Here is a 12,481-nt window from a genome sequence, read left to right on the forward strand (position 1 = left end):
AGCAGCCTTCTTCCCCTGATGTGTAAGGATGGTGTGTAGACAGTGGTCTGTCGCTCTATGGTGTCGGAATACAAATTATAATAATCCAGCACCTTCCTTTCGTAAAAGAGTTACATATACTAATCACACAGGCCCGTGTTAGTCACCAAGTAACCTTAATGTCCGGCTGTGTCCCCACAACTTCCGGTCAATCCCCATACCCATCCCATTGCCCCACTCTCGGCCCAGTGCCCTGTGTCAGTTCCCAAACATATTAACAATGTAAATGGAATTACGATTATATTAATCTGGAACATCAAAACATAAATCAGGAACGGATACGTCCTGGGAAATGCAAAACGGAAATGTGGATATATTTTATGCTGCCCTTATATGGGGTTCTGGGCAAGTTTGCCCCATTCAGACAGGGACAGGATGGTTGAGTGAAGGAACCATGGTTGACAAGAGATGTGGAACATCTGGTCAAGAGGAAGAAAGAAGTTTTAGGAAGCGGATCTCAGGATTAGAAAGCAGGTATCAGACTTTAGATTTACAAAGTAGCCAGGTCAAAATAAATAATGGAATTTTGATAACTAGAAACAAACACAGAGGTCTACAGTGTCTTTAAGGAAAACCCCAAGCTATTCGAGATGAACGTGAAGCAAAAGATGACTAGAGTGAGTGTAGGACCGGTCGGGGATAGAAGCTGAAACTAGCCCCTGAGGACGGGGGAAGAAGGGACGGTCCTGAATGAAGTCTTCAGTTCAGTATTCACCAGTCAGTGGGACATTTGTGAGGAATGTGTTCAACAGGCCGATTTGCGAAACATATCGAGGTTAAGAGAGAGAATGTACTGGAAACTTTGAAAAAATAAACAACATTAGGATAGATTAGTCTTCTTGTGTGCTCGGCAGGAACCGTGGGTGACTGCGGGAAGCGTTGAGACCTACTTTAGTGATGGACAAATTATTGGAGAACATTCTTAGAAACAGGATTTATGAGAATTTGGAGAAGCAGGAACTGATTCTGGAGAACCAGTATGGCTTTATGAGGGGCAGATCATGTCCCATGAGCCTGTTTCAATTTGTGAGGATGTGACGGTTATATTTACGGTTGACCATGGCAGGACCTTTCAGAAGGCATGGTATCCTTGGAAAGTTGGCTTGAGGATTCAGGACTGACGCCCAAGAAGGCAGAGGGTAGTTGAAGGATGTTGCGTTTTCTCCCAGGATGCTGGTGCCAGTGGTGTCCGGCAGAGATCTGTTCTGAGACCCCCAGATTTTTGTGCTTTAAAAAGGATGTGAATAAGGAAGTGGAAGGGTGGTTTATTGTATTTTCAACGATATGGAAGTTGGTGAAATTATGGATAGCATAAACGATTGTCACAGATTACAACACGACGCAGAGCTGTGCTGAGTAGTTACCAATGGAGTTCAACCCAGAATATTACAAAGTGATTCACTTTGGAAGGATGAATTTTAAAGCAGAGGTGATACTTTCTCGAGTCAATAGAAAGCCGCAAATTACAACGAGTTCCATAATGGAAACAGAGTGTTAAGACTTTCTCCCATAAGCCGACGTCCGTTCACCGCTACAGGTACCACAAACGGCACGGAATGGTGCACTGCAGGAGCAGGAACAAGTGTGATTGACAGGTAAGTTTCAACACATCCGCTGTTCTAATCGTGACGCTCGAAAGGGCAATATATCCGAAAGTAAATCAGCAGAAAAAAAATACAAAATACAACTACTGGGCAAACAATAGAACAGCCTGGGAACCTGCGAAGAGTCCATAGATTTCATTTGCTACTTTTGTTCAAAGAGCGAACGGATGGATAAATAGTGGAAGAATTATGGCAGGTTTGAGAATATCTTTAAAGTCAAACAGACTGCACCGCACATCAGGGGTATGAGGTGGTCAAGTCATTGCCTGGCAGAGGCCAGGTTCCTGCCAAACGGCCCATGTGTGCGCTGGAAAACATTGTGCTTCAAACTGTCTGCAGCCCTCGCTAATCTCCCGAAGACACGTTCATTTTTTGATCAGAGGTCTCTGGAATATCGTTGTGGGTCTTTTAAAGTGTTTTGAGGAATACGTGCTGTGTATTTAATTGTAACCCATGTCAGCAGTCACTGTGACTTCCATCACTCAAACCGCCCGGAATGACTGGAACGAGCGAAAGAAAAGAATGAACGAATGTACCCTTTTAATAAAGAAGTGTTCTCAATTTCACCTGCCAGAACAAACTCCTTCCCTCAATTTCACAAGCGAATGTGCTCTGTCAAATGTTACAAAATAAATCGACTTCAAGATGAATGCCTCCTTTAAAAGTACCACAAATATAAAAAAAAACATGAAGCCAGGTATCATGAAAACTGCCATGGAAAGTCCACATCAAATTTTATTTCAGTAAATAGATTGCATGATCCCTTGAGCAGTCAAATTAACGGCACGGGAACTGTGAGTAAAAATAGATTAACTTAAGTGTTTGTGCAGTTGGTTGTCACTGTTGTCCCTGACGTGATAGCCACGCTAATTGCCTCAGTGGAATTGCTCTCTCCTCAATAAAAGTCTGCTAAACCGATCCCCAGTCCATCTGAGCAGCTGAAACGCTCCGTAGAACTGAACGCTGCTTCTGACGGAATATGGGATATCCGGAGATTTACTACATTGCGGCCATTTTCTATCCCACTCTTGTAGCGGTTGGTGTCCCCGGTAAGATGCCGGAGCTGGTTACTTTATGTATGGTGCCGTCGTTACTCTGCTGCGGTATCCGCACTGTTACTAAGCACAGATGCTACCATCGGCTGAAACGTGTTTCCAGAACGGAGGATTCGGGCATCTGATGGTTTTATATCAATTTTTCATATTTCGATCGTAGTGTTTTCTTCTTTTGTTAGTGAAGTCGATGCAGATATCGTCGCTGCTTCATAACTTCACCTCGCTAGGCTTTCTGAAGTGATGCCGGTCTCTGTTTGTCTAGGTACTGATCTCTATTCTTGCAGACAGTCCGACCATATAACACCGTGGCAGCTTATTTAAATGACGGTCCAGTCTATTTGCGACACGTAGGTCTGTTCATCTGTAAGTCAGTAAATAAGAACTCGTGCTTTATATCTCCTAGACTCCACTATGTCACCGCTACAAACAATCCCCTCAGCTATTTCACCTCTAATAATGGAAGTGGTGTTGTTTACAGGAGCGATCGACTGTTCACCGGTACGTGAGTCCTGGAACTCGGATGTCTCGCTCTAAACTGTGGGAAGGTCGCCAATCCACTGACACTCACATCCGTCATTGTCCTCCAGCCGGAGTGCAGCGACCGAGACCGCATACACTGGATTCCCGCCTTCCACTTCCAAACAGACCATACCCTGCATAGCATCGGTAGAATGGGGGATTCAGGGAGCTGACCATATTTCTATTTTCTTTCCAAATTTCTTGCAGTTAACTTAATAGCGATTATGATCCTATCTCGGGGAAAATGCGGACTCTCCAAATGCATCACCCGTTACCTGGTTGGAATGGCAACAGCGGATCTGATGGTGGTTATTGTTGCTGCTTTAGTGGAACAGACCAACAATATCTACATTTATTCCAAATACCTGCTCCTCACTCCTGTATGCGCTCTGACACTTGTACTTGTCCAAGTAGCGACGGACTGTTCTGTTTGGTTCACGGTCAGTTTTACCTTCGATCGCTTCATCGCAATATGTTGCCGAAAGCTGCGGGAACGATACTGCACCGAGAGAACAGCAAAGGTGGTTATCGTGACCGTGGTTATAGTGAGCTGCGGGAAATGTGTCCCGTTATACTTTGCCATTGATCCTTACGTCATCATTGACAACACGCCGTGGCGGTGCACCGGCTCATATGAATACGCCACTTCACCAGTGTGGAGAGGATACGCATTACTGCAGAGCATTTTAACACCATTGATACCAATCGGCTTAATCCTGGTGTTTAACGGGTTAACTGTAAGGCATATCGTTGTGGCAAATAGAGTCCGCAGAAGGCTTCGGCACAGCAGCGACAATCAGAAAGATGCCGAGGTGGAAAAACGCAGAAAATCGATGATATTGATGTTTTCTATTTCAGCTAATTTCATATTATTTTGGATGCCCTATGTAGCCCGTTCTCTAAAATGGCAAGTGCAAAACTATTTTTACCAGGACAGATATTTGAGTTCCCCAGTATACATCCTCCAACAACTTGGATTCATGTTACAATTTCTCAGCATGTGCACCAATACTTGTATCTATACACTGACACAGAGGAAATTCAGAGAAGAGCTGAGGAATGGAATGAAGTATGTGTTTACTTTAAATGGCCATCTGTGTCGATAACGCCCATGTCGAAATACAATTCAGCGGAGTTTTCAAATAAAGCCGTTTTACAATGAATCGCTTTGGCAAATATTTCGTAAATTCAAACAATCACGTGTCTGGTCTTCCGGAAATTGCAGAATTGGCGGAAGATTGCTTGCTTCATCAACTTCAGGTAGGTAGCAATAGAAACATTCAATGCTTCTGGCGTGATTGTTACGCTGGTTGAAGTATTTTGCAAACTATCACAGACATTCGACTGTCACAAGGGCAGGAATGGCTTCAGGACTTTTCGGGTTTCAGATGTTTCAAGATGGACAGTGTCGGTTAGCAGAGGGTAAAGGGTGTGAGATGTGAAACAAGGGATAGTATCGCAGCTGCAGAAAGGGAGGACAACGTGGAGCGTTCGTTTGTTAATAGACTGGGAGACGAACACAGAAACATGAAGCTCCCATTTGGAGTATTCTGTACAATCGCCCACTAGATTTACAAAACAAAAACAAACTGTAACGAGAACGATAAGGAACCGATCGGGAAGCGGGACTTGGACATGTGCAATGTTATTGTCACGGGTAAGTGAAACTTCCACAATATTCTTTGGTACCTTCCCAGGGTAAAAGGTCTGGCGTAATCTCGCAGTTGCGTGCTGGAAGGATTCATGTCAATATAAAAAGAAAGGCGGTCTAGCGAACAGTCCAGACCGGATCTAATATTAGACAAGGAAATGGATCAGGTGACAGATCTCTCCGCGGGTCAGCATGTCAGAACAATAGGGCAGAACTACCCTCCATTTACCTTACACGGGGATATGACCACGGAGCATGGGATGTACTTAACCGGAGATCTGCGATGTGTGGTGCTACCTGGCTAGAAATTGGGGAGTTAAATATGGAAATGATATATTCAGGGATTTGCGCAACAGGTACGTGCAGTTTGTTCAGAAAACAATTACATGGGGTTTTAGTATAAGCTTGTCTCATTAAGGCAGGCAAACGGTGATAGTGTAAAGTAACCCTTGCTGACAAGAAATATGGTACAGCTTGTCAAGAGGAGGATACTTAAGGTTCAGGATGAAAATATTAGATACGGTTATGGCGAGTCGCAATGTAGACAAAAAAAGAATTCAACAATGGACTTCAAAGTTAGAAGGCGAGCAGAGATGCACTAAGATGTGAAGAAATGATAGATGACCAGAATGTTGGGGCAGATCAGAGGTAAAAGAGGAAACCTCTATCTGGAGCCCGGGGAGCGGTGAAGTTGCCCACTGAATAATTTGATAAACGTGAACGTAGCGTCAAAAGGAAGATATGCTTGAATATGCCGACGCTGAGAAAGAGGATGCGATCGAAACTTTGAAAACATTATGATAGATGATTCCCTGATACCGGAAGAGATATACTCCAGGTGATAGATAATTCCCCGATACCGGAAGGGATATACTCCAGCTAATTTTGGAAAGCGAGCGAGGATATTGTTACGCTTTTGGACAGGATATTTGTGCCTTCGCTGGCCACAGAAGTAGAACTAGATGATTGTGGAGTGGAAAATATTATTCATTTTTTGAGGAAAGATAATAGGGATACTACTTGGAATTACAGACCAGGGAGTATTACGTCAATCGTGAGTAAACTACTGGAGGGAATTATTGAAGAAGGAATTTAAGAGTATTTGGAGAGACGTAGTCTGGCTACGTGGAGACAACGTGGCTTATTGTCCTTCATGAGTCAGGCTGAATTATTTGAAAAAGTGAAAATTAAACAAACAGATGAATCCGAAGAGTCGATGTGGATATGTTAACTTTGCTCAGGGGTTTGATCAGTTCCCGATAGCAGACTCATTCAGAAAGTCAGGAAGCATGGGATCCACGGAAACATGGCTGCGTTGATGCAGAATTGGCTTCCTAACAGAAGGCAGATGATATCGGAGACAGAGTGAATTCTGGCTGGACGACAACGAGCAGCCGTGTTCTGCATGGAGAGTCGAAACTTCGGTACACTTTACAACTCTATTGCGAGTCTGCAGTTACAGTGCACCAAGAAGTAGGGCTGAGGAAGTAACCGATTTAATCTGATCACACAGCAGCATCTGGATAATTAATCGAATTAGGGCTGACGACGTCAGCAAATCGCTGAGCTATTGATTACACCAGGGCGTTTTCTGAACTGATCTCTCATTTACATATTACAGGGCAATTTTTACAATGACGTCAAAGCACCTTTTCCAATGGAGCCTTACAACTTAAAACCAGCATTTCAAAGTGTTCAGAAGCAGCTTCTGGTGCTTATTAAAAGAACCAGCCGTCCAAAATGGCAATCCGAATTCCGAATTCAAGTACACATGAAATTATCCTAATGTCAATTCACCTCTGAATCGTGGTTTTATCATATCGGGTGTAGATGCGCTCATATTTCGATCTATTTAACCCTGAATCCACATGGCCGGTGTGGAATCCGTGTTTCCCTCTGAAATCAATACTAAATGAAACGTACAAAACTACGCAAATTAAAAACGCAGCGAAGGCAAAGCAAATATCCGGGCTCACACTTGACTTCCTTCAAAACCATGGCCGGCATTTGAAGAATTCAGAATAATCACTTCCAAAGCTTCCATCTTCTCATGCTGGAACCATCCGTTAACTCAGTCTCCATGCTTCAGTGTTGCAAGGACAGAGGGATAAAACAGTATCAACGACTTTCCAGATTGGTTGGTGCTGTGAGACACTGAAGTTCTAACCCAGACATACTGTCAGACAGCCATAGGAAAACACTGCACAGAAACAGGGTCTTCAGCCGGTCCGGTCAGTGAGGAATTATTTGAACTGCCTAGACCCATCGACCTCACCCGCACCGTGGCCATTCATATCCCTTTCATCCGTGTACTTCTTCAATCATCTCTTAAACGTTCGTATCGGAATCTCAGTTACAATTTGTGTTGACAGCACTGTCTACACTCTGGCAACTCTCTGGGTGAAGAAGTTTCCCCTCATGTTTCCCTTAAACATTTCACATTTCATCCTTCACCCATGATCTCCAGTTGTATTCTCACCCAACATCAGTAGAGAAAGCCCGCTTGCATTTTTACTCTTTATACGCATCATAATGGTGTATACCTCTATCAAATCTCCCCTCAGTCTTCTAACCGCTCGGAAATAAAGTGCTGACTTATGTAATTTTTCCTTTCAATTCAAACCATACAGTCCCGGCAATAGCTGTGTAGATTTTTTTCTGTACTCTTTCAATCTTATTTGCATCTGTCCTGCAGGTGGTTGAGCCCAAACGCTCACAATATTCCAGACTGGGGTCCAATAAAGCCTGAAACCATAGCAACATAACATCCCAACTCCTACACTTTGGTCTATGAAGGCCGACGTACGAAAAGCTGTTTTTACGACCCTGTCTAAATGGGCTGCAACTTTCATTGAATTATGGACCTGCATTCCCAGATTCGTTTGTTCCATCGTACTCCTCAGTGCCCTATTTCTCATTGCGTCAGACCAACCCTGGCTGGTCCGTCCAGAGTTGTGTATGCTAAATGCGATCTGACATTTTCTGACCCATTTCTCCAGCTGTCCCAGATCCCGTTTCATGTTTCGGTAGTCTTCCTCGCTGTCGACCACACCGGCAATGTTGTTGTCATCGGCAAAGCTAACGACATTATTACACAGATCGCTGATATGGATTACAAATAACAACGGACACAGCCTCGATCCCTGGGACACTCCACTTATCACAGGTCCCCGGTCAGAGAGACGACCATCCATTACCACACTTTAGCTTCCCCAACAAACTCAATGGCGAATCCAATTTACAACCTCATCCTGACGGCCAAACGACTGAACCTTCTCGAGCATCCTCCACTACAGTACCTTGTGAAATTCCTGGCTGAAGTCCCTGTAGACGTCATCCACCGCCTTGCCTTCAACACCATTCCTGGTAACTATCTCCTAAAGCTCTGTGAGATTGGTTAGACATGACCTACTACTCACTGGCCCATCCTGACTATCGCTCATTTTCCTGTTTGCCCAGATACTTCCCTTCATACCCCATGACCAGCGTAGTCTGAACACCGAGGGCAATTCCTCATTTTGCAGTTCCTGACGAGTCCTTTCCAAGCAAAACTATCGACAACATCCAGCGATCGGCACTCACATTTACGGCCTATTGGTGTTAAGTTCTCCTGCAGTATTATCAGACGCATTGAGAGTAATCTGGAAAAGGAAGGCGTCGTAGCTTTAAATAATTAATCGATTGGATTTAAATAGTGAGATGCGGTACACTAGATAGAGCACAGAACATAGAATATTACAGCACAGTACAACCCTTCGTCTCACAAGGTTCTGACAGCCTTTCAACTAATTTAATTTCAAACTAACACATCCCGGCTGCATCTGAATCAGAATCAGAACCGGATTAATTATCATCGGTATATGTGGTGAAATTTGTCAACTTTACTGCAGCAGTACAATGAAATAAAGTATAAATAAATTTAGAGAAAACAAACCTGAGTTGCAGATGGTGGAGGGGGTGTGTCTGTTCCAGTTCGCTGATCGTGACCTTTCCGGCTTCTGTATCTCCATCCCGGTGGTAACACTGTGCTGAGGGCGAGTCCTGTTGGTGGGCAACTTTAATGATGGACGCCACTGTTACAAGAATCACCCCTTGAAATAATGATCAGTGAAGTACAGAGAATATGCATTGGCCAACAAGTAATCTATATTATTTCAACTAAAAAAAACACGTAGGTTCACACACCATCTTCACTCCCTGATAATGTGATACTGGGTGTATCAGTCCCTGATACTGGTAGTGGTACTGCGGAGAAAGAACGAAGACAGAGAGTGGTGAGGTAGCGAGAGATAGAGGAGGGTAGAGAAAGACCGTGGGGAGGGACGCCGGGGAAGTCGAGGGATCTGGTGTGGCGAGAGATTTGGGTTGGTGAAAGATTTTCAGATGGGGAGAGAGATCGGAGTCTGGTGTTTGGTGTCGGTAGAAAGCGGGAGGGGGATAGACTGGAGAGAGATGACGTGCGAGGTGATGCATTTTGTAGGCTCCAGGAAGAGCGGGATGTCTACATTATTGATACGGCTTTAGGAATTTTGAGATTTGTTTATAAATCCAAAGACCCACGATGGCACTGGCGATACACGCGACGTATTGCCGACAGCTCGCAAAATGTCTGGATGTATTTCTGCTGACCCACTGTAGGTGCAATCTGAAGCCCATAATTTCCCTTTAAGAAACGTACTGTTGATCTGTCTAAATTAATCGTCAGTGTAACGAGCTGCTGAAAGACCAGGTGGACTTGACTCTCGGGAATGCAGGTGCGGCACCTTTCAGCGATCAGCGAAGGTCAGCCATTGCCATTGCCGGAAAAGTGGTCGGTTCGGAAGACCTCAAGCCAGACTAAATCGCCGGGCTATGAAGCATCCCCTGCCCGGCATCTTCTTAGCCAACGGCCAATGACTTGAAAACACGATACATTACGTAAGCGCAACATTGCAGTTTCGGAGGGAAATGAGGGGCTGCTGTCCTCTCTGTTTCATGGAGATATGGCTCAGTTCGGTGGAACAGCCGGAAGGCTTCTCGATCCACCGTTCGGAGAAGATAAGACGGTATTGTGGTGCAGGGGGTGGGGGTGGATGGTGGATGTTGAACAGCGGTGTTGTTTCATGACTAACTCTTCATGCTCTCCGTATATAGCGGTCTTGTCGCACCCTTGTTCCCCCAATCACAACACCCAATGATTGAGTTCTGTCGGTGCTGCTTACCGAGAGGTTCTCCTCATTGATCCGGACGGCACTTCACATACCGCCAGAGCAAATGTTAAGCAAGCAAACCATGTACTGAGTGCCGCGACCAGTAAACAAGGAACTGCCTACCCAGGGATCCAGGCGGATGGGGAGGAACAAGATTGCAGATGTATCGGTAACGATGTCGCCGGAATCGGTTGGCCGACCACTGAGTTGCTTCGAGGAGATGGACATAAACAAATGTGACCCGGGGCGCATAAGTGAATCTGAATGATACCATCTTTATAAAGACACTGGAGAAGAAGTGTTTCCCATCGATTCCTTCAGAGTCCAGTGTTCCATATCCAGAAGCACTGGATGAACAAGTGATTTACAAAGTGCTAAGAAACAGATTTGTGGCACTATTTATCACATTCATTCATTATTATTATTTATCCATTGATTTTGTTTTGTATTTTTCTGATTTGATAGTATCTATTGCTGTGTACAGCACATCATCAGCTTCGCTGGTGGTCTAGTGGTTAGGATTAGGCGCTTTCACCGCCGCGGGGGCCAGGGTTCGATTCCCGGTCAGGGAATTAAGATATTGTCAGCTGTAATTTAATGCGTTTATTTTAAATCTTCGTCTGTATTAACTTGCTGCCACAGACACCCCATTCCTGTCTATGCTTAACCTGCATCCGCCTGATTCAGCAGCATAGGACCACAAAATATAGGAGCAGAATTAGGTCGTTTGGCCCATCGGGTTTGCTACGACATTTCCTCTCAGCCCCATTCTCCTGCTTTCTACTGATATCATGTCATGCCCTGATCAATCAGGAATCTATCGATCTCTGACAAATATGCAAAGAGACTCGGACTCCACAGGGGCCTGTGGCAACGAAGTCGACAGGTTCGCCACTCGCTGACTGAACAATTCACTCTCATCTCTGTTCTAAAAGGATGCTCCTCTATCTCGAGGCTGCGTCCGTTGGTCTTAGATTCTCCCACCACAGGAAACATCCTCTCAACATCCGCCCTGTCAAGGCCTTTCCCCATTCGATAGCTTCCAATGAGGTCCCGCGCAATCTACTGAAATCCAGTGAATGCAGACCCAGCGCCATCAAGCGCTCTTCATATCATTAGCCGTTAAATCCCAGCATCATTCCTCTGAATCTCCTTTCAACACTTTCCAGCTTCAGACATGCTTTCTCAGGTAAGGGAACTAAAACTACTCACAATACTCCAAGCGAGGCCTCGCCAGTTCTTTATAAAGTCTCTGAATCGCATCTTTGCTTTATATTCCGGTCTTCCTGAAATAAATGCGAGCATCGCATTTGCCTTCCTCATCACAGACTCAACCTGCAAAATAACCTTTGGGACGTTATGGTGTCGATGTGTACGTCACAATGGGAGGCCTGTATACGGACTCCCGAGGCTCTTAGCACCTCCGTCTTCTTGTGTGCATTTTCTCTCCTGTTAAAAAGTCTGCTCCTCCATTTCTTATATCAAAGTGTCTGGCCATATATCTCCCTGCACTGCATCTCATTTGCCATTTACTTCTCCATTCCCCAACCTTCTGTAGCCTCTTTATCTCCGAGAAGGACTTACTGCTCTTTTCGCACTGAAAAATCTGCATATGGTGAGTGGTGTCATAGCAAAGTCTCCCACATTGAGCTGACTACAGACATCTTCACTTGCACCCGCCCAACTCTTGCCCATTTCTTAACTCCCCATTCTGGTCACCTGCTCTCCACGTTCAGTTCAGCGTCAGTGTGTGGATCGGAAAAGTGTACTATCTCTCTCCGTCCACAAATGCTACCTGACCCGCTGTCCACTGTTTCTTCAGCGAGCCGTTATTTGTCAAAGCTGGCGAGGAGAAGCCAGGAGAAATGGGTTGAGAGGGTTAATATATCTGTCATGATGGAATGGCGGATAGATGAGATGAGGCGAATAGCCTAATTCAAATCCTATATCTTGTGGCGTTGTGGCCAAATTTGATGAGGGACTAATGGTGAATATTGCTTTTCATGACCCAACATACCAACCTGTCTGGCTCCTCTGAGACAAAAGTTGGAGGTTCAGAAATTTTAAAGTGATCGTTTCAAAGATGGTTTCCCAGATAAACACCTCGCTACGAGGATGGGATTCGAACCCACGCGTCCAAAGCACAATGGATCAATAGTCCATCGCCTTATCCTCTCGACCACCTTGTCTGTTCTTCGTGCTCTTGTGATTATTGTTCTGAATTTCTTCAACACGTACAAACACGCTGAATGAACTCAGCATGTCGGGTAGCATCGGGTGAAAAGCGACAACTGTCACCACTCCTCTCTCATGTTCCAACGTCACTCCCACTGAACGCACTGCCCTCCACTCTCTCCGCACTAATCCTAACCTCACCAACAAACCTGCAGACAAAGGTGGTGCCGTAGTAGTTGGCGGACGGAC

The 12,481-nt window shown here is 45.0% G+C and overlaps 1 non-coding gene across 1 annotated transcript; it reads right to left on the minus strand.

Annotated features, from left to right (window-relative positions):
• Nucleotides 1–12,162: 12,162 nt before the first annotated feature.
• On the minus strand, nt 12,163–12,246 carry trnan-auu (transfer RNA asparagine (anticodon AUU)). The gene has a single exon. It is a non-coding gene; the product is annotated as a tRNA-Asn (tRNA).
• Between the last annotated feature and the right edge of the window lie 235 nt (nt 12,247–12,481).

This window comes from Hypanus sabinus, unplaced genomic scaffold, assembly GCF_030144855.1.
Source record: "Hypanus sabinus isolate sHypSab1 unplaced genomic scaffold, sHypSab1.hap1 scaffold_646, whole genome shotgun sequence".
NCBI classification, from domain to species: domain Eukaryota; kingdom Metazoa; phylum Chordata; class Chondrichthyes; order Myliobatiformes; family Dasyatidae; genus Hypanus; species Hypanus sabinus.